Source organism: Lactuca sativa, chromosome 9 (genome assembly GCF_002870075.4).
Source record: "Lactuca sativa cultivar Salinas chromosome 9, Lsat_Salinas_v11, whole genome shotgun sequence".
NCBI lineage: Eukaryota > Viridiplantae > Streptophyta > Magnoliopsida > Asterales > Asteraceae > Lactuca > Lactuca sativa.
Window position 1 is genome coordinate 1,185,527 of NC_056631.2, and position 22,819 is coordinate 1,208,345.

Below are 22,819 nucleotides of genomic sequence, written 5' to 3' on the forward strand. Positions count from 1 at the left end.
AATTTAGAAGGACCAGTTGAACAGTTTTTGCTTCCTATTGGGCCACTTTTATATATTTTTTTTGTTTTTTTTTTCTTCTAACAACATTCTTCAATAATATAGTGGATATTCTTCATTAATATAATGGATAGTGGATTTCACGTGTCTTTCGCATGTTCCTGACGAATAGGATACGTGGCTTTCTCCATTTGTTTCTTCTGCATCTCTTTGATTACTCAACTGACTTTCATTAATCTTCACCTGTATATGCGTATACCACCGCCAATATTTCTCTATGCCTCCCACGGCTATCTCTCCTTTGTCTATCTCAAATGATCGACCAATTTTTTCTCTCAGCGATTCTTCAATTTTCTCCGCCTTTTCCCTGTTCTCTTCTACACCATCGACATTAATCGAATCCGCCATCACCACCGCTCCACCAAATCGCCACTCTGACATCAATTGATGGGCTGCATCAATTTTTATTGAAGATGAGTCTCTTGATACCCGGTCTTTCTCTACCCCTACCCCTCTGCTTTCCTCCAACATCGCTAATCCCCTACCAAAAACCCTAAAAAGACCAATCTTTTGGATCATCACTCCATCAAGTACGTATTCGATGAATCTGTTCCGAGATACAACACAACTTCGTGCGTTTTGCTACAATTCTTCTTGCCATTTCAGGTAAAAAAAACTTGGAAGGATTAATATTTGAAAAAAATTTGTGTTGCTTTTTTGGATGATGATTTCGTTTTCTGCTGAACAGAATCATCAATTTTGGGTTAAAGGGCTTTCTTCATTCCATTTTCAGAAGTATTAACAGTAGCATGAACTGGGTTTCTATCCTCCTCTCCGACTTTGGTTACTCCTGTATGATATCGATGAACATGCTGGGTATTTTAAGATGAGGGAAGAACATGACTTGGCTTTATAGGTATATTGGTTTTCCCTTTGACAAGTCCCTTTATGCTTTAGATGTGTGTATAAACCAACAAAAATAACTTTACAATGAATCCAACGTCATATTCTGCCATAGATTCTTTTTTCAAGACCTTCTTAAAAATTAGTCAAACCTTTAAAAGTGAAAAATTATCAAAAAAATTGGATGAAACATTGATGGTTAAGTGGATTTTGTGTTGGTTGTGAACAAATAAAAAAAAGGGTAATATTGTAAAATGGATAAATGCTTCTCCTTCCATACAAACTGGTGACCTTGCGGGGGAGGGATTCCCATCTGAAGACTGAAGGACGAATCCAATCATTCAGAACTCTATTTAATAGAAAGATTACCATAAGTGCAGGCAATGATTTAAGATTTTGAACTCTGTTCACCTCCATCTACTTCGCTACTGCTTGGGCTCTTCTTCATCTGATTGCACACATAATTCTTTTCCCTCACAAATCAGAACTGCTGCACCCAAACACAAGGTCCGGTCTCTTCAGTCTTGATTATTACTCGATTAATAAATTTGGTAGGAAATTAGTGAAAATTCTGGGAGCTCGCGAAGATTCTATATGTTTGATTGTATTTGGCTACTAATATTCTTATTAGGGATGAGCACATAGGATCATATACCGGTTCCATGATTTTGGAGAAAATGGTCCTGAATGTAAGTATCTTTTGATTGGGTATTGTTTCCCATCCATGTTTGATTTTCATTCCATTAATATACATGAACTTCGCCTATCAATTTATCTTAAAATCTTGATCTCCAAGTTCAATTAAAATACCATATAAGCCATAAACACAAATTAACTACCAACAGTAATATATAATCTATTTACATTCACGTTTCCTCCATGTTTGATTTATAATTAATTATACCATCTTGATTATAATTATAGTTGATTCTTTTGCCTTCAAAAGGTATCACATAGTCACGTCTTAAGACCTTTCATTGCCTTTTTCTTTTGGATTTGTATCTTTAAGAATAGAGTGAAATTGTTTTTTTCTATGTATGCTTGGCTATGTGAGGTTCTACTCTTGGCTAAGTTGCTGAACAAAACTAAGTGATGCTACAAAGGAACTTGGTCTTGGAACCAAATCACCGGGACCACTCCCATACCTGAACCGGTCCTGAATTGCTACGTATGGGTTCGGTTTTCTCTGAATTATAGTCGAAATGCCTAATTAATGAAGGGTTTTTTTTTTTTTTTTAGTTGTTGTACAATTTTGGAATGAACAAACGTTTTAAGTGTCTAACGGGTTTGGTGTCGTTGGAGACCGGATGTGGTGGTGTTTTTTTTGTGATTTATTGAATTTATTGGTGTGTTTTAATTATGTTCAATCTGGGTGCTTAATTTAGGATAGATAGCCATAGAGACATAATTGCTCCCTTTAGACCACACTGCTATTTCTAACAGATTTTACAGGGAGAAAGTCATGGAAGGGGACAATATAAATGGGCTTAAACATGTAATCAGCACTGTATATATTTAAAGAACCCAAAAAAGACCTAAGCTGTTGTTTGATTCTATGTGTTGTATTTCTATTTTTTTGTTTAAATTAAGAAAAAAGAAACTTAATGTCAGGGAAAACAAAGTATATCTCTGGAACCTACTGGTCAGTTTGAACTTAGTGATGCTCCTCTTGAATCTCTCCATCAAAGTTGTGCAGAAGTGAATTCACACCTTTACCAGGTTTGTAATCATAAATTGTAATGATCAGTTTGTGATTATATAGTACACATGCATGATCCATGTGGATGTTACTTTACTTTACAGGAGAAAGTTGTTGCTGAAGAGATGGGAATTTGATTTATAGTGGAATTGGTTTCCAGCCAAAGTTGGAAAGAAAAGATATACCTATAATTCCTAAGGTAAAAATAATTAATTTATTTTAATTTCATCCTTGAAGAAAAGAAATAGATATGAGATATGGTGGTGAGTGGTGACAATGGCATTGCATGAATGTTGTTGGCTCAGGGAAGATATGAGATAATGAGGAATTACATGCCTAAAGTTGGTTCTCTTAGACTTGACATGATGTTCCGGACATGTACTGTTCAGGTACATTACATATAACTAATTCTTGATTTGATTTGATTATTTTTTTTTATTTGAATTAAAAATTAAAATTACACATATGACCTTGGCAGGTTAACCTGGATTTACTTTTCATAAGATATGTCTACATGGAATTTGCACTTATGATTGATGTTGTATGTGTAAAAATTAACTCAGAAAAGGACGTTAACATTTGAAATTGATGTACACATGGTAGTATTTAGATATGATGAAAAATTAAGAGTGAAGTTGAATAAGAATTGGTAGGTTGGGTTTTTCTATCTAAAGTTGCATCTATCTCAGTTTCATTGCCACTTATATGGTCCTTGAAACATTAAAGAAGTAGAAATTTTGAGAGGATTTACAATGCGGGTAAATTCAGTGAAAATGATCCAAGTTTCTTTACAAAACATTCCTGTTTTTTTCAATTCTTTGGCGTTTCCGACCCCGCAAAGCGGGGTTCTTCCCTAGTTTTAACTAAGTTATATTCATCAATCTAAAATGTTTTATTTAACCCTCACATTTAATTAGTGATTTTTTAAACATACATCAAATGTAAATTATCACAAACAAACGAAAGTATAATTATATCCGGTTTTTATTTTATATACATGAAATATGAAAATATATATATATATTATCTCATAGTTACAAAAATAAAAATATTGAAAATATTATACAATCGTAATAAAATCCAAATCTCATTAAATATTTAATATAAATAATTAATTAGCAAAAGAATAACAAATATTCATAACTTCAATATGATGGGCAAAATGACACATGATTAAAGAACCACAGATTACATATGTGTGCACAACATAAAAATATATTGACAACTTAATATATTTGAGGCGTTCACTCAAAAATATCTTATATGCCTTAATTGTATTGAATGATTTATATAAAAAAATTAATTAACTATGAAAACACTTCTCTTTAGAGATTTTTTTTTTGTTTTTCTTTCATAATAAATAAGAATAATTGCTTGATGTTTAAGTGGGGAGTTTTTTTTGTAAGTTGAATGAACACAGTAGCAGAATCTGATCTTGAATTTTACTCTGTTTTTTCATTGTTATGTTCTTATTTTTCGTGTGTTTATATCAACATACAAAGTGCTTGCGTTGATACTTGATAGGGTTCAAACTCGTAAATTTCGCCATGAGAGGTTGATGTTATGACGCTTCTTGCACTTAATATTAGAACCAATTTTATGCCAAATATAAAACCCCGACTAGAAACAATGGAAGCACAAAGAAACAACAAAGGCGATCTAGTTTCTCTTTACTACCCAATGTTATACATAAGCAATTAGGCTATTTGGGATATCAAGATGAGTGTGTTTATGAAAGCTTAAGGCATATAGGGCGTCATCGAACCCATAACTTAAAACCTCGTTGATTCCAGGAGAGATATGATGACACTCACTTCTATCTATAAGTTAAGTCCATATGATATGTTGTCGATTGCAACTATGCAAACAACAAAAGAAGCGTGCGAGACTCTAAAAAATTTTGTACTTGGGTGGTGACAAGGTCAAAACTATAATGGCATAAGGTTTAAAAGCGGAATTTAAAAGTCTAAACATGAAAGAATCAGACACAATTGTAACATTCCAAATCACGATACAAGTTTTCATTTTTAACTTAAAAGAAACCATTGCCTTCAACCAAAACCCTATCAAATCAAGTGTCAAATATAAATATCCCTAAGATCAATGTATCATAAAATCTCCTAAAACATATCATCGACGAATGTGTATGATCATGCCATTGCCTTGCTCGGGTCATCCGAAGTACCTGAAACACAAAGTAAAACTGTAAGCCAAAGCTTAGTGAGTTTCCCCCAAAGTACCACCACACAACATATAACAACATACATATTGGGTCCACAACTAATATACTGGATTACCCCCCCCCCCCCCACACACACACACAGTCTACATCATGAATCTAGCTTGCCTTCAGGTCCACAACTTATGTTTGGTTTACTCTCGAGCCCACACCATAAGTCTGGCTTGCCCCTTGGGCCCACAACTTATGTTTGGCTTGCTCCCAGGCTTATTGGCTTTCGCACAAATAAGTAACGCCTCAACCCAACCATACTATTTCAAAATATACATAAAATATAACATATAACAGTTACAGTTAATTATATAAGCAACCAACACACTAACAGGTAGGTCTATAGATCACTATCGCATAACAACATCCTCTATACTAGAACTCATTACTAACAGATCAATACATCACAACAACATCCTCTAAACCAGGATACATAACCTAGTGGTTCGACATTGGTGCCTTCAACCCATAATTACTGTAGGGCTGAAGTTTTAATTGATGTTGCGTCTTTTGGGCTCGTTAGATTAGCCTTGTATTCTCCGGTTTGGGCCTGTCCAACCGTGAGCCTTTTATGTATAGTATTTAAGTTAATGCTTGCATGCATATTAGGTTAAGATTGCAGAGATTGTCGTAATAGCGATTGATACAGCGTACAACATTTTTCTTTCATCATACTTGTAATCTTCTAATCCTCTACAGTTGATGTTCTTAATCGAGCTCTTCTGAGGATTTTATTTAATCATTCGACACGTTTGATTCAAGCTGTTTTGTTCATATTATAATGTTTTTGCTGTTTCATATTTATATACTTGTTCAAGATCTAATCGATCTTCATAGATTAAAAGTTGTTTTAATCCCATCAATTACAATGAGGAAAAACTCACATCTCAGTCTGAAAGATCGTTGAACAGGTTACAACTCTAAATATCAGCTCAATCGGTTACAGATTCATTAGAACATGACCAATCTTAACTTATAATCAAAATACCCTTAGGTCAAACTTAGTCAAACCCTGGTCAAACTCAAAAGTTAAAAAGTCAATTGAATCTACTCAGCTGGGTATGCTGGGCGTACTCAGTCTGTACGCAGAGCATACTCGAGCATTGACCAAAAATGGGTGTTTGACTGCGTACGTGCCTGACCCCTTTCCCTTCTTATTAAGAGCTTAATGCTTAAGCCCTTACGTCCAAATTATAGATCTAGACATTAAATGTTGTCCCTAACCACAAAGTTTCCAACTTTATTGTCTTGTATGGCCATTAAGTGCTAAATAGCAAAAGTCCTAACCTCTTAACCCATTAAGACATATAAACTCATGCATGGAAGGGAAAATAATGACCAAGACCACATTTTTATGCATATAAACACTCCACAACGTCTGAAATGACATCTTAAATGGATTGGAGTAGGTCATACTCATATTACCAAACTAATGGGACCAAAAGAACACACACTTCATGGGCAAACTAGATTTAAGCATAACTTCATCAAGTTCATAGCTTTTTACCTTTAAAGCGTGTCTAAAGATGATGTGATTATGGATCCAAGATGCTCCAAACTTCTAGGGTGATCTCCTCTTCTTTCTTCCTCTTTCAAGTTCACCAAAACATACACACTAAGCACAAAATGGCCTCAAAAGGATTAGGGTTTGCAAAGGGGATGAAATGGAGCTAGAGGCTGATGAAAGGGACGAGACTTAGGAGTTAAGGATGTTTAAATAGGGTCCAAACCCTACAAATTAGGGTTTGGGATCCTGCCACGTACACCATGCGTATGCTATGTATGCCCAACGTACTTGCCCCTCGCTCAAATATTACAAAAATGCCACTATGAGTCATTTTGCAACAATCTTCACACATAAGGGTTGGAAATATAATTAACTTCAATGTGAATGTTAAAATTCTCCCCACTTAAATCAGACTTCGTCCTCAAAGTCCACTGATGTGAACAACTCAGGGTAATGCTCCCGCATCTATGACTCGATTTCCCAAGTCCACTCGGAACCCTTCCAATGTTGTCACTGAACCTTTACTAGGGACACCACCTTGTTTCGCAAGGCCTTTGTATTCTGATCCAATATCGCCACTGGTCTCTCAATATAATTTAGGCGATCATGAACTTGAACATCATCCAAAGGAACAACCGTTGATTTATCAGCCACACACTTTCACAGCTACGAAACATGGAAGGTGTTGTGGATCTGACAGAGCTCCTTAGGAAAATCCAGTCTTGAAGCTACCTTGCCAACCCTGGAAATGACTCGAAATGGCCCAATATACAGGGGACCCAACTTGCCCCTCTTTTGGAGCATATTACACCCTTTCATGGTGATAACTTCAACAAAACCATGTCACCAACTTGGAATTCCAACACAGACCGATGTTTGTCGGCATAAATCTTCTGTCAAGTATGAGTTGTATGAAGTGTCTGTATAATCTGATAAATAAGCTCTGTTATCTGAAGGACTACCTTAGTCCTTCCCTTGACTCTATGAACAATCTCTCCCCAACAAACTAGGGTACGACACTTCCTCCCATAAAGGAGCACAAATGGTGGTGCACCAATACTGGAGTCATAGTTTTTATTGTAATAAAACTCAGCTAAAGGAAGGTTGGAATCCCAACTCCCACCAAAATTTATAACATATGCTCTCAACATATCCTCAAGTGTCAGAATGTTCCTCTCACTCCAGCCTTCAATCTAAGGATGATAAGCAGTGCTAAGATGCAATATCATACCTAGTTCCTCGTGGAACATCTACCAAAAACGCAATGTGAACCGAACATCTTGATCATATACAATGTAGACTGGAATACCATGTCAGAAAACAATCTCACGCACATACAAAGTGGCCAATTTATCGACCGAAGAACTCTCTCGGATGGCTAGAAAGTGGGCGCCCTTGGTCAGGCGGTCCACTATAAACCATATCATGTTGAATCCCTTAGTCGTCCAAGTAACTTGGTGATGAAATCCATAGTAACATGTTCTCATTTCCACATGGGAACCTCCAATGGTTGTAGCTTTCCAAGCGGCCTCTGGTGATCAGCATTAACCATCTGACAGGTCAAGCATCTCTCTGCATACCAGGCTATCTCCCTCTTCATACACTGCCACCAGTAACTAAGTCTAAAGTCTTGATACATCTTCGTGGCTCCAGGGTGTGTCAAAAATCTAGGCATATCTTCCTCCTCTAATACAATCTGCCTAACCCCACCAAATCCTGGCACCCAAACCCGTCCATATCAGGTTAATAATCCACGACTGTCAGTAGCAATCCTGTCAATCTCACCCCTAAGTCTCTCTTATTTCTAGTTTTCCTTCTTGAATCCTTCGCATTGAGCCTCCCTAATCAGATCAAGAAACAAGGAATAAATCGACATCCTCATACACATGCTCCCGAAAGAAGAACTAGCCAACTTACTGCTCAAGGCATCAGCGACCAAGTTTACTTTCCCATGGTGATACATAATCTCACAGTCATAATCCTTGACCACGTCAACCCACATACGATGCCTCATATTCAGATTCGGCTGATCGATGAGATATCTCAAACTCTTATGGTTCGTGTAGATGGTACATCAGACCCTATACAGATAATGCCTCCAAATAATGAGGGCAAACACCACTGCCCCCAACTCTAGATCATGTGTCGAATAAATAACCTCATGTAGCTTCAATTTTCGAGAAGCATACATAATGAATCTCCCTCGTTGCATAAGCACTACTCCAAAACTAGTTATGGAAGCATTATAGTAGACTACAAAATCCTCAACACCCTCACAGAGGGTCAACATTGGGGCCGCACATAGCTTCTGTCTCAATGTTTCGAATGCAACCTGACGCTCAGGCACCCAAAGAAAACCCCCACCCTTCCTCGCCAGACGAGTGAGGGGTATGCCAACCTTATAGAAATCCTGAATGAATCTTCGTTAATACCCTACTAGTCCCAAGAAACTCTTTATCTCAAATGGGGACTTCTGAACTTCTCACTGCATAACCGCATCTATCTTGGCCGGATCGACCAAAATCCCATTCTGGTTGACGAGGTGTCCCAAGAACTGGACCTCTCGTAACTAAAACTCACACTTTGAGAACTTAGCATACGGTCGTTCTTACCTCAAAACTCCCAGAATCTTTCAAAGGTTCTCCTCACGCTGCTCCCTGGTCTTGGAATAGACCAGGATATCATCAATGAAAACAATGACTAAACGATGAAGCATTAGCCTTCACACTTGATTCATCAAATCCAAGAATGTTGCCAACGTATTGGGGAGCCTAAACGGCATCACCACAAACTCATAATGACCATAACGAGTCTGAAATGTGGTCTTCTACACATCCTACTCTCCCACCCTCATATGATGATACCCCAACCTCAAATCGACCTTGGAAAACCAAGATGTACCTTGAAACTGATCAAAGAGGCCATCGATCCACATAAGTGGCTAACGGTTCTTTACCGTCAACTTGTTCAACTCTCGGTAATCAATGCACATTCGGTGTGAACCATTCTTCTTCTTGACAAAAAAGATTAGTGCTCCCCATGGCAAACTGCTCAGTCTAATAAATCGTTTGCCCAATAGCTCCTGAAGCTGAGAGGATAACTCTTGCATCGTAGGTGGTGCCAATCGGTACAATGCATTGGCAATCAAAGCCACAATTAGAACCAAATCAATGTTGCAATCAACCTGCCTCTCTGGAGGAACACTAGGTAGCTCCTCCGAGAACACATTTGCAAACTCTCTAGCGACAGGCACATCCGAAACTGAAACCTCCTTCTCGACTCAGGTGTCAACCACATACGTGATATAACCCATACACCCATGATGTAGATACTAGTGAGCCCTATCAACAGAACAAAAGCCTGATCCAACCCTGGTATGCTCTCCAAAAATAACAATTTCTCCCTTACTTGGGGTTCGAACTATCACTTGTTGCCTCTCGCAGTCAATCATCGCCCCAAACTTACTCATCTAGTCCATCCCCACAATCACACACACATCTCCCATGGGAATAAGGATCAGATCAATTAGATAAGACACCCCAAAGATCTCCAAAACACAACCCTGATAAACACTCGACACATAAATCGCATGTTCGTTGACAATAGAAACCCTCAATGGACACTGCAACTCTCCAAGTGTCATATCAAAACTTCTACCGAAGGACTGAGATACAAAAGACTGGCTCACACTCGAGTTAAAAAGCATAAGAGCAGGCATAGAGTTCACTAAGAAGATACCTAATATAGTCATAGAAAGTAGGGGTGAGCATAATAACTGAAAAACCGAACCATAACCAAATTAACCGATATAACCGAACCATAATAACCGAACCGTTTTAAAAACCGTTGGTTCGGTTTCTAATTTTTGTTAACCGATAGCAAACGGTTCGGTTATGGTTTTATAGGTTTACCGAACCTTTATTAACCGAACCACTAACTTTGTATTTTAATACATAAAATTATGGATTATATATAAAATAATATAGTCAGATTTATTTAAGACCCATTAAAATTCAAAATATAATTCATTAATCCTCATTTATCAGGAGACAAACGTGCAATCAAACAATCAAAGGATGATCACGTAGATCATGCATACACACAAATTTTCCAATCATGCATTGAGTTAGATTATTGATTAATGTTGTAATTCTTAATCGACTAATTCTATAATTTGTAAACATTATTCACAATTAGTTTAATCTTCAGACTCATAATCCTTATCGGAGGCTTCTCACACCGTTAATCCTAATCAAAGATTGTTTTGACTTTATAGTTCTATTCGAAGGATTTTTTTTTAATTTATAATCAAAACTTCTAGGTAAATTAAGTTTTTGGTTCTTCTTCATTTTGTGATATATTAAGAATATATATTTTTTTAAATTTCTTTTTTTTATTTACTGTTTTTGACTTAATCACATTGAATTTATATGAGTGATTGGTTTTTTATTATCTAGAGAACACGTAATATAAATGTTTAGCTATTTTATTTTATAGTTTTTGATTTAATCGCATTGAACATGTGTGAATTTTGGCTTTATTTTAATGTTAATATCAATTATCGATATATGAAGTTATTAATGTCAATTTTTTTAATGTTTTATACTTTTTATTAAATGTTTTTGATTTTGAATGTGACTATGTGTTATCTCACTCTCAGTATCAAAGATACACATTTTATTATATTACTATAAGCTAGGTTACAAACATTGGTGTCGATGACTTTTTGTATTCTCTTTTCATTTTTTATGCTACTATACTTTCGCCATTTATATTATTTTGAACATTATGGTTAACCAATATTAACCATTAACCAAAACCGTTAACCGACAAAAACCATTAACCATAACCAATATTAACCATACCCAATGATTACCAAAATGCATTAACCAATCATAATGGTTATGGTTCGGTTTTGACCAATAACCGAACCAAACCGCCCCATACACACCCCTAATAGAAATAAGCAAACCATAAAATAATGGACATAAATAATCAATGAACCATATTGGTAACAATGTCCGGCGTGGCCCTGTCCTCCTCTGTAGTGAGCTGGAAATCACGACCACTAGCCCTCAGGGGATCTTCCCTACCGTGGCGTCCATCTGTGATCCTTAAGGTGGTCGGTGATAGAGCCTGCCTCGGCCTCACATCGAGTAAGGGATAGTTGGCCTTCATATGACCCACCTGATCATAATAGTAGCATATCCTGGTACTCGGTACCAGCGCCTGCTGATGACAATCCTTCACATAATATCCCATCTTACCACAATTATGGCACCCATAAGAAGTAGATCGAAAAACATTCTCATGCACCTTGCTGCACTTCCCACAAGTGTGTCCCCTCTGTCCCCCAGAACGTGAATCAGCGGGCTTAAACCACTTCACCGTCAACTATGACTGAATAGGAGCCTACAACTGCTTTCTCATCTGAAGCTCTGTGTCGATCTCTTGCCTCCTTGTGGCATCCTGAAGCTCGGTGAGGGTAATATCATTGCGTGGATACAAATTTCCATATATCGGTCTTGAGCATACTCAAGTACCACATCACCGGAGCTTGTTCTGAAGCTGGGAACTTAGAACAAAGCAAAGCCTCTCTCTAAACATATTTTTGATCTTCATTACCATCTCAGTCGTCTGTCTCAGATCTAGGAACTCCTGAGCTAATCTCTCCCTCTCCACCAATGGAACATATCTCAAAAGGAACATCTCCGAGAACTTCTCCCATGTAACAACAACCCTCTACTCAGGAGTGTACGAACCAACTAATCTCCACCAATACTTTATCCCTAATCTAAGAAGTTTATGGGCGCACTTGACCTTCTAGTCATCCGAGTATGAGCATGTGAAGAAACAACCCTCCACAACATACATCCACCTTATAGCCACAATCAGGTCCTTGCCCCAATCAAACCGCATGGGCTTCATGTTTTCGAAATCTTAACACTGAAATGATATCTCCCCTCGAATCCCCGTGGCAAAAATTGTTGTTGTGGCTACAACAACAGTAGCCTCAGTCAATGCAGCATAACGCTCATCGAATAGATCAATCATGATAGTCTTGATATACCCAAATAGTCTCGCGATAGAACTCCAAATCATAGTAGCCACCTTAGCAGCAATCATCTCACGAATTTGATCCTCGGTCAACCAAGACCTATCTTGGCTACTCACCATAGATTTGGATCCAGATCCTCTCGTGAACACCATACTGAAAAAGAACCAACAAATACATTAGAAAATGCCACCATTGATACTATAAAATCATCACAGAGAGGTTAACCCTTGGGTTTTTTAAATTCCTTGTTACACATATGGGTCCTGTGCTTCCAGTAGTACGGTCCCATACTACCTTCCACACCTATCCGTAATTCCAAATATCATAAAAAACTACTTGATAACAAATTCACAACTAGGATACTCATAGATCCTTTCCTCACTATCTCGAGAGTAGTTAATCATTCTTTAATAGACCTGCTACCTACACATACTCACTCATGAAACTTCCACCAAACATGTAGCCACTCGTGCATGCTAATCATACATAACGCTGGATCCTATAAATAGTCAAATACTTGGCCCTACCCTAAACCCTTCATCATACAGGAACATGAAATAAGGATAAATCAAACATTCTCTAGTTATAGAATCTTAGTTATGTACAACTATCATGCACACACTACACAACTACAGTAATGATGTCAATTTCATCTAACATACAAGTTCTCCTAGGCTATCAGACATCATACATTATGAAATTCTATCATGCAATCCCTGAATACCCCTAGCTTATTACTAGCATGCAGTTCTATCATAATTATCAATAACAAATAATAGTGTTGTAGCTTGGGGTATACTTCTTGCTCCGAATGATCGTACACATTGCATCCTTCCTTGGTTACGTTGGACAACAATTTTTGAAAACCATTTAAAAACCTTTTTCAGTTCCTTAGTTTATGTTTGGATTCACACGAACATCCATTCAATTCTCTTAAAACAGGGCTCTGATACCAACTAGTAACATTCCAAACATCACCATAAAACTTTTCAATTTTAACTTCAAAGAAACCATTGTGTTAAACAAAAACCATATCAAATCAAGTGTCAAATACAAATATCGCCAAGATCAATGTATCATAAAATCTACCAAAACATATCATCGACGGATGTGTACAATCATGCCTTCGTGTTGCCCTGGTCATCCAAAGTACCTGAAACACAAACTTAAACTGTAAGCCAAAGCTTACTGAGTTCCCACCAAAGTACCACCACACAACATATAACAACATTCATATTGGGTCCACATATAAAAGGTTGGATTACCTCCCGAGTCCATAACATGCGTACGGCTTGCCTTTAGGCCCATAACTCATGTCTCGCGTACTCCCGAGCCTACAATATAGTTTTGGTTTGCCCATTGGGCCTACAAATTATGTCTGGCTTGCTCCCAGATTTATTGGATTCCACACAAAGCAGTAACGCATCAACCCCACCATACTATGTTGACATATACATAATAGATAACATATAAAAGTAACAGTTAATCATATAAGCAGTCGACGGACTAAGAGGAAGGTTTACAAATAACTATCAAATAACAAGATCCTATATACCAAAACTCATTACTAACATATCAATACATTATAGCAACATCCTATAAACTAGGATACATAAAACAGTGGGCCAGTCTTGGTGCCTTTGACCCATAAGTACAGTGAGGAAAAGCTCGCCTCTCAGTCTAAAAATCGATGAATAGGTCACCGCTTCGAATATCAGCTCAGTCGGTCACCTATTCATTGGAACATGACCAATATTAACTTATAATCAAAATACACAAAATACCCTTAGTTCAAACATGGTCAACCCTGATCAAAGTCTAAAGTCAAAAAATTCAACTGAGTCCACTCAGTTGAGTACGCTGGGCGTACCGAGCCTGTATGTTGGGCATACTCGAGCATTTACCAAAAACGGGTGTTTGACTACATACGCGCAACGTACCGCTTGGTACGCCCAACATACACGCTTTGCCCTTTTCCTTTCTTTTTAAGAGCTTAATGCTTAAGTCCTTACGTCCAAATTATAAATCTAGACCTCAAATGTTGTCCTTACCCATAAAGTTTCAAACATTATGTTCTTGCATGGCTATTAAGTGCTAAATACCAAAAATCCTAACCTCTTAACCCATTAAGACATCCAAACTCATGCCTAGAATGGAAAATAAAGACCAAGACCACATATTTATGTATTTAAACCCTCGACAACATCTGAAAGGACGACTTAAATGGATTCGAGTAGCTCATACCCACAATACCAAACTAATGGAACCGAAAGAACAAAAATTTCATGGCCAAACATGATCTAAGCATAACTTCATCAAGTTTAAAGCTTTTTACCTTCAAAGGGTTTCTAAAGATGATATGATTTTGGATCCAAGATGCTCTACACTTCTAGGATGATCTCCTCTTCTTTCTTCCTCCTTCATGCTCACCAAAACACACACATGAAATTAAAAATGGCCTCAAAAGGATTAGGGTTAGCAAAGAGGGTTGAAATGAGGTTGGAGGCTGATGAAAGGGAGGAGACTTGGGGCTTAAGGATGTTTAAAAAGGGTCTAAACCCTAAAAATGAGGTCTTGGGATCCTGCCATGTACATTATGCGTATGCTATTCACGCCCAACATATGTACCCCTCGCCCAAATATTACAAAAATTCCACTATGGGCTATTTTGCAACAATATTCACACATAAGGGTTGGAAATATAATTTACCTCCAATATGAATGTTACAACAATATATGTCTATAACATGAATCTAATACCCCTTGCATGGACCTATTTGAAATAACATTCAATAAAATATTTTAAAAATATTCTCAGAGTTTTAGTTAACAGAAAAAGGTCCTAAAGTTAAACTTCCAAACATTTAGGGTTATCTCAAAAAAAACATTTCATGTGACAGTGCTACAAAAAAAATCAAAATAAAGGTTTAAGAAGTAATTATAAACCTACAGTCTTCTAAATTTCCAATGCTTATAATCCTTCTTAGCTTCTTATAAAATCCACTAACTTGCAAAATTTATCATCGTAGTTGGTTACGCTATAAGGAGCCTAATAAGTACAATCTCAGGTTTAGACATTATACTGGTAGTATATGGGTGAACATTTAACTCATACATAATTATACAAACCCATATCTTCTCAAAAATACAACAAAAACATCAATAGTTAACTTGGGCTAAAATATAACAATACTCAATGTACATAGCTATATATATATATATATATATATATATATATATATATATATATATATATATCAAATCTCATACAAACTTCACAAATAAATAAACAATACAAAGTAGTTGTGCCTCAATTAGGAAATTCTAATCAATCAAAACCCATACAAAATCATATAAAGAGATAAATACTCACATGAGCTCTAAACATTTAGATTCGATAACAGATGAAAGCTAATATACAAAACTTTATACTTTTTAAAAAAAATAGATTTGTTTTAGGAAGGAACAACTAGAATATACAATGTAAAGCATGTAACTATCCCAACCCATGTCAATCTTGAAAATTCCAGTCTCACAATAATAAATGGAAGTGGAAACTTGAAGGTCGCTCCTCATGTTGCTAGAGAAGGTGGGTCTCCCATTTCTATATATCTCTAGGAAGAAGGGTCTCCCTTCTTGTATGTATGGTTAAGTGTGTCTCCCATTATTGATCTAGGAACTAGGTAGCCATAATCCTTAGCTTCATACAAGGGGTGGTGAGCCTCTACTTATGAACATGATATTTATATAGAAATTTACTCACAATAACTCCATGAAAGGTCTATTATGCTCAAGAGACATATTATAGTGATATTGCTAATGAACATATAATACTAATAGGTCACACTAACAACAACTTGATATAATTTACTATTTATTAGAAATTGATTTTAATAAATATTCAATAAAACTCTTATAATTAAATTGGATTTTTTTTCTTGGAAATTAATTTTCATTAGCAAGTGAAATAATATATAATATGGTATGATTTATTAAGTCATGTACAACATTTTGGACCATAAGGAATTTTTGTCTTTTACCAAAAAGTTAAGGTTTATATTTTATAAACTTGGTTTATGAAATATAAAACTTTTGTCTTCCTTTTATGGAGTATATGGCCAAAAATTGAGTTAAAGAGAGAGGGTATGGACTTTTGATTAATTTAATCAAAAGTAAAGTGTTTCTTTCAAGCATTGGGAACACCATGTCTTAGGGGCATGGGTTGTCTCAAAGGCTTAAGACCCTTTGTGTAATAAATACACTTTATGAGGCTTGCATTTGGCTAGCTTCACACCTCCTCCAAAACCGTAACATGTATATGTACATGCATTCTCTCTCTTTTGTTCATCATTTCTTGAAGAAAACTTGCTTTTACATTCCTCTTTAAGTTCATATTGGTTATGAACTTAAAGATTAAGGGATTAAGAGTTTATGGACTAGCATCTACATCAAGTTGAGTCATTGTTGGTGTCTCAAAGGTTCCATCTTCTTCATCAACTTCCAAGCTGTAACGCCTGTGTTTCCGGGCTTGCCATTTTTAGCAATTTAATAGTCTAGGTTAACCTTGGTAACCCGTTTTGAAATAATAAGAGTGTATTATTTGAGTATTATGTGTTTTGTGCTTAATTGCTTATTTATGTGGTTTGATTAATTAAGAATAAAAATAAGCGTCAAAATTTAAGTGTAAAATAAAGTTGATATCATTGGATAATGTTGTAGTGGTTGAAACGAGGTTTCCGAATATATATATAGAACGCTCAAATCTGACTTCGTATGAGGGAGTTATGATTGATTGAAGTTTCGGCTTAGCGATGTGCAGCCCGAAAGACTCGGTTTGAGATCGAGCAGTTTTTAGTCGAATCGATCTAAACGAGAATCGAAGATCCCGTTGTTGGTATCGAAACGATGAAAAGTTAGGCGAGAACGGACGTCAAACGAAGAAGTTATGAATTTATAACAAAGTTTTTCTGTCCCGGCCTACTAAAAATAAATAATAAAAATAAAGTGAAAATTAGCCGACGGAGTCTAAAGGAAAGTTGTAGAGCGTAGTCTCACCTACGCGTGGATATAAAGAACGTCGAAAACGGAGTTCGTATGAAGAAGATATGAATTTCCGAAGTTTATTAAATAATTTGTATTTAAATTAAATCTTTAATTCGGATGTATATCCGAAGGAGTCACCGATCTGATCCGAAGTATGCCCAGCGTACTGGCGTACGCCCCGCGTACCGCGAAGCAAGACGCACCTCGCACTCAAGTGACTTCGGATACGTAAGCGATGACGATTTCGGACCAGTACGCCGCGCGTAACGCAGTATGCCCCGCGTACTCCGAGGCTCCAGCCTCCTATAAATAGGATGCGAGGGCAGCCGACTCATTTGCTATTTTTCTCTCTTCTCTCTCCCGTTTTACCTCGATTTGCGTGCCAGAAGTACCCCGAAGCCCCGGTAATATTCTCGAGCCCCGAAGCAAGTCCCGAGATCCCGAAGATCCCGAGAAGTGCGATTCCCGAGCCGAAGCTCTGCCCGAGAGAAGTTCGATATTTGTGAAGATCTTCCAGATCTGCTGAGGATTACTACTTCTGCAAGCCGTAGTGCTGTCCGGTCATCTTCTGATCAAGTGAGTGTATACTACCTTTCATAAACACGATAATAATACAAGTATGGTTTGAGTGTATTAAGTGTATTGTTTTTTATATTCATGAGTGTGTGGTTACTTTCTTCTAACGCATAATTATAAAGTATTTTATATGAAATATTTATTATGTGTATAATTTTGTGGTTATGTGTGTGAATGTGTATTCACTCTCTTCTATCTCATGGATCTGAATTGTTTTCTATGAAATACGTGTTATGTGTGTGTGCCTCATCTGTTATGTGGAATATGTATTGATTAAAGCATGCTATACAGGTTTTTTAAACTATGTATAAAAATGTATATTTTTATCTTCTAATATGTTGGGTAGAACATGGGTAGATAAGTGGTGTGTAATAAACAGATGAGAGGCCTCGTTGTTGTTTGATTTAGTCATCTAGCGGAGTTTAGATGATGACCACGGACTTTTCTAGATAGTCTTGTGGAAACATTAGCAGGTTCGCCACCTGTAGGTGTTAATGAACTTGGGTGTTCATTCACTGTACTCCATCCCCCTCATGGTTGCCTTATTTGACTTATATTGCTGAGGAACCCCCGAAGCATGTGTTGTCGCCCCGATGAAATATTCTTAGACTAGGTCCCTTATGTTAGTTGTTTTAGGGACATAAAGTGAGAATAACGGGAATGGGTAATTGGGTTATTGTTGGTTGGTGGAAATTAAATATAATTATTTATTGTGGGTTGAAAACCCTATATGCTCACCAGGGTCCCAAGCCTGGCCCACTCAGTTTTATTTGTATTACAGGAAGTGGCGCGAGGGCATAAGATGGATGAACCATCAAGTTATTTTGTTTACAAGTCTATATATGTATATATTTGTTTAATGACTTGTAATGTTATCATTTATGCTTATTGGTCTGTATCGAAACATGACACCCCGAGTTTTGATTATATAATGAAAATACATTTCTTTTATGAAATGCTTTGGTAAACATTGTTTTATCATGTTTTGTTTTTGGGAACAAATTCCGCAACTCTTTCAAATCAAAAGGATTTATGCTGAAATTATTTAAAAGCATAAATGAAAATCGGTCTTTTCTGGCCGAGATTTTGGGGATGTCACACAAGCCTCCCAAGAGGATCGAAAGAACAACAAAGGTTGTTATTTCTTCATACTTTCTATGGTTGGTGTTTAATCTTTCTAGAACTAGCAAGATGATCTTTGGTGGTGATAAAATGTTTATGTTATTTAAAAAAATTAAAGTATTCAGTTTGCCATATTCTCTTACCCTATCATGAGGCTGGTCATTACATCAATTAGATGTGTTGGGATTGGGGAGTTGCGTCATATGGGCTTATTGTTATAGTTTTGATTATCCGGTTTGGACCTGTCCCATTGTGATTTATGCATTAGGGTTAGCGTATATAATATGCATGCATGTATAGTTTTGAGGTTAACATTTTCATTAATTTCAATTGCATTGTATGTAGCACCCGGTTTCTGGTATGTATCTCATTCAAGTATTTCTCGCATTTTGGAATGGAATCAGCGAGTTGAAGGCTCAACTCGTTGAGTCGAAGCGACTTGGAGCCAGGGGATAAGTGGCGGACTCATCGAGTCGGCAGCCAGACTCGACAAGTAGATCCTGTCTGGAAAAAACCCTAATCCAAGGGTTTGCACCCTATTTAAACATCTTATTCAGCCGCCCTTGTCCCATATGCTCTCAGAACACCTTACATTAAACCCTAATTGTCTTTGGTAAAGATCTAAGGCCTCTTTGGTGGATTTTGGTAGTTTGTGATCACAAGAAGGAAGGAAAAGCTTGAAGAGCCAAGAGGAAATCAGAATATCTCGAGTTTGTGCTGCATCTACAGTTCTTTGGAAGTATAAATTTTATACTTTGCTCATTCATGTTCTAGATCCCTTTTTGGAGTGAATTAGGGCTTTAAGGAGCCATTCTTGGTGACTAACTAAGAGTGCAAGCATGGTTGAGGCTAAGAATCCAGATCCAAGGTCCTTAGGGGACTACAAGACATAAAGTGGCTGACTTTAGGGCCTTAGAAAGCCCCATGCATCTTAAGAGTTTCTTTTAGAGCCTTTTGAGCTTATTCTCCCATGCATGCACGAAAAGTTTGTAACTTTACGTGCTAGATCGATCTTAGGAGCCTAGATCTATCTTTTGGACAAGTTTTGTACATCAGAAATCGAGAAATGAGACTTGAACAACCTCGACTAGACGAGTTGTTCTTGGGACTCGACGAGTTCGAGGCTTGACTCCCCTTTTCTGTTAGGGTTCATAGGATCCCAATTGAATTGAGTATTAGAAGCATTTAAGACGGTCCAAGGGAGTGACCCAACGTATTGGACTTAGCCATAGACCTGGAGTTCATAGGACTCGACGAGTGCATGAGCAGACTCGACGATTCTAAGGCAATCTCCTACCTTTTTATGATGAACTCGACGAGTTGTTCTTACAACTCGGCAAGTCAAGGTCAGGATTGTTTGAAGGACGAGGATGAACTCGACGAGTTGTTCATACAACTCGGCGAGTCGGATGAAGGTTCATTCGAGGTTGTTTTAGAAGGAGAACTCGTCGATTCATTGCTAAACTCGACGAGTAGAAGTGTGAAGAAGGACAGGTGAAGGGTAGGGACTCGACGAGTTGGAGACCCAACTCGGCGAGTTAGGTCAATTGGAAGTTGACTTTGACTTTGAATTTTGACTTTTGACTTTTCAGCAGTCAGCCTTACGAGGTGAGTTACCTTCCAGTAGGGGTGGGTCTACGGCACCAATTCCGTCCCACCAGTAGGAGATTATGGGTGAGATGGTTATCTTTGTGATAATTGTTTGGTTGCTATATATCTGTGCTGATTATGTGTTAGTAGTAGTAGGGCGCGCTAGCCCCTGGTTACCGGTTGAAAGATACCGAAGACGGTTACCGGTTGAAAGATACCGAAGGGGTGGACAAACCCACGCATGTATAGTTCTATGCTTATGATATGCCATTATGTGAATCAGTATGCCTATGTATGTTATCATGAAACCAATATGTTATGACATGTAAAATATGTGATAGGAGTAGGGGTGAAATAGTCCCCAGTTACCGGTTTAAAGATACCGAAGGGGAGGTTAGTTCCCAAATATCGGTTGAAAGATACCAAAGGGGAGAGTAGCTCCCGGTTACCGGTTGAAAGATACCAAAGGGGAGGATAGTTCCCAGCTATCGGTTGAAAGATACCGAGTGGGAGGGTAGCTCCCGGTTACCGATTGAAAGATTTCGAAGGGGAAGGAAGCTCCCGGTTATTGGTTGAAAGATACCGATGACTATGTGCTATGGGTATGGTGGGAGAACTCACTAAGATTTGTGCTAACAGTTTCAGTTTTGGTTTCAGGTACCTCTTCATCTAAGGGTAATGAGTCGGTGGTATAGCAGCGCATCACACACACACACATGTTTTCCGCATGGAGTTCCTGGGACTCTACTCTGAATTATTTTACTTTTGTACAAAATGGTTTTTATGATGACATGTTTTGGATTATTGACAGATTGATTGGGACATGAGATATCATTATGAATGTTTTTGTATCAATGGTTTTTATGTTATAATCTATTTAGAAGCGAATTTTTTTGGCCTTGCATTTTGGGATGTTACATTGTAACCCTAAGACCACACCTCTGCAATCGAAGTTCTTCATCGAGCTCTTCTGAGGTGTGAGACATCAATCATTCGACATCTTTTGATCTATTCTCTTATTCTTTGCTTAGTTATTCTCATTAATCTGTTTAGAATATATCGATCTAATAGCGCAATATATGCAACAATTGGTATTAGAGTAGGAGGCTGTGTAATCAATACACATCTCTTCTATTTGAAGAATCCTTTAGGGTTTCCGATTTTATCGAATATAGAGAAGCCGTAATCCTCTGATCCACAGTGTATCGTATGCTTGATAAAACCCTAAGTTCATCTTTACAAGTCTGATTCTAGAAGAGATAAGAAAATACTCATCATGTCTCACGATGAATCTCAATCCAATCCTATCAACATCTCCAACAACATTGGATCCACTACTAGGATTCCCATTCTCTACACTCAAGACTATGAAGTGTGGGCACACCACTTTGAAGACTATGTTGTTGGATACGAAGATAATGGCTACCTTATCTGGGAGGCAATAACAATCAACTCGTTTGTTCACTCTGGAATAAATAGAACAGTCAAGTCTCAAAAGGAGTACAATCAACTCTTGATTGACGTAGAAAAGATCCCTCAGGACGAAAAAAATAAGGTGATGTGTAACATTACATCCATGAGGATGATTAGATTCGACTAATGAAGATCTAGAGCACTTTCCATTTGGTGAGCTCATGCACTACATCTAAAGAAATATGGGATAGGTTGAAAGAATTATATTCAACTAATGAAGATCTAGAGCACTCGATTCAAACCTTATTGCACTCTGAGTTTGGTGCTTTCGAACAAAAAGATGAAGAGAAACTCATTCAGACATTCAATCGGTTTAGCCATCTTCTTAGCAAAATGAGGAAGCATGGAGTTGGAAGGGAAGTGATAGAACAAAAGGTTACCTTTATGAATGGGTTAAGGCTCGAATGGATGGCTGTGGTCTCGACTATAAAGGCACATGAGCAATTTAAGTCCTACTCACTGGCGAAACTAATGGGTATACTTAAATCTCATGAATGTGTGGTGACTAAGGAAGCGAAGTTAGTTTCGGGTGTGGGTTTTTTGGCCCTTGTTTCTAAAATCAAGAATGTAGTTGATGAAGAAGAAGAATTTGATATGTCAGAGTGTGATCTGACTAATGAA

General features: G+C 37.4%; 1 long non-coding RNA gene across 4 annotated transcripts; it reads left to right on the top strand.

Moving 5' to 3' along the window:
- On the top strand, positions 1 to 3,295 carry LOC122195905 (uncharacterized). Of its 4 annotated transcripts, XR_006186954.2 has the most exons (7): positions 9 to 663; positions 746 to 1,407; positions 1,532 to 1,589; positions 2,512 to 2,619; positions 2,704 to 2,798; positions 2,905 to 2,988; positions 3,078 to 3,294. It is a non-coding gene; the product is annotated as an uncharacterized LOC122195905 (long non-coding RNA). The 4 variants fall into 4 exon arrangements; XR_006186955.2 differs by having other exon boundaries at positions 3 to 663; positions 746 to 913; positions 1,281 to 2,619; positions 3,078 to 3,295; XR_006186953.2 differs by having other exon boundaries at positions 8 to 663; positions 746 to 1,589.
- Positions 3,296 to 22,819: the final 19,524 nt, after the last annotated feature.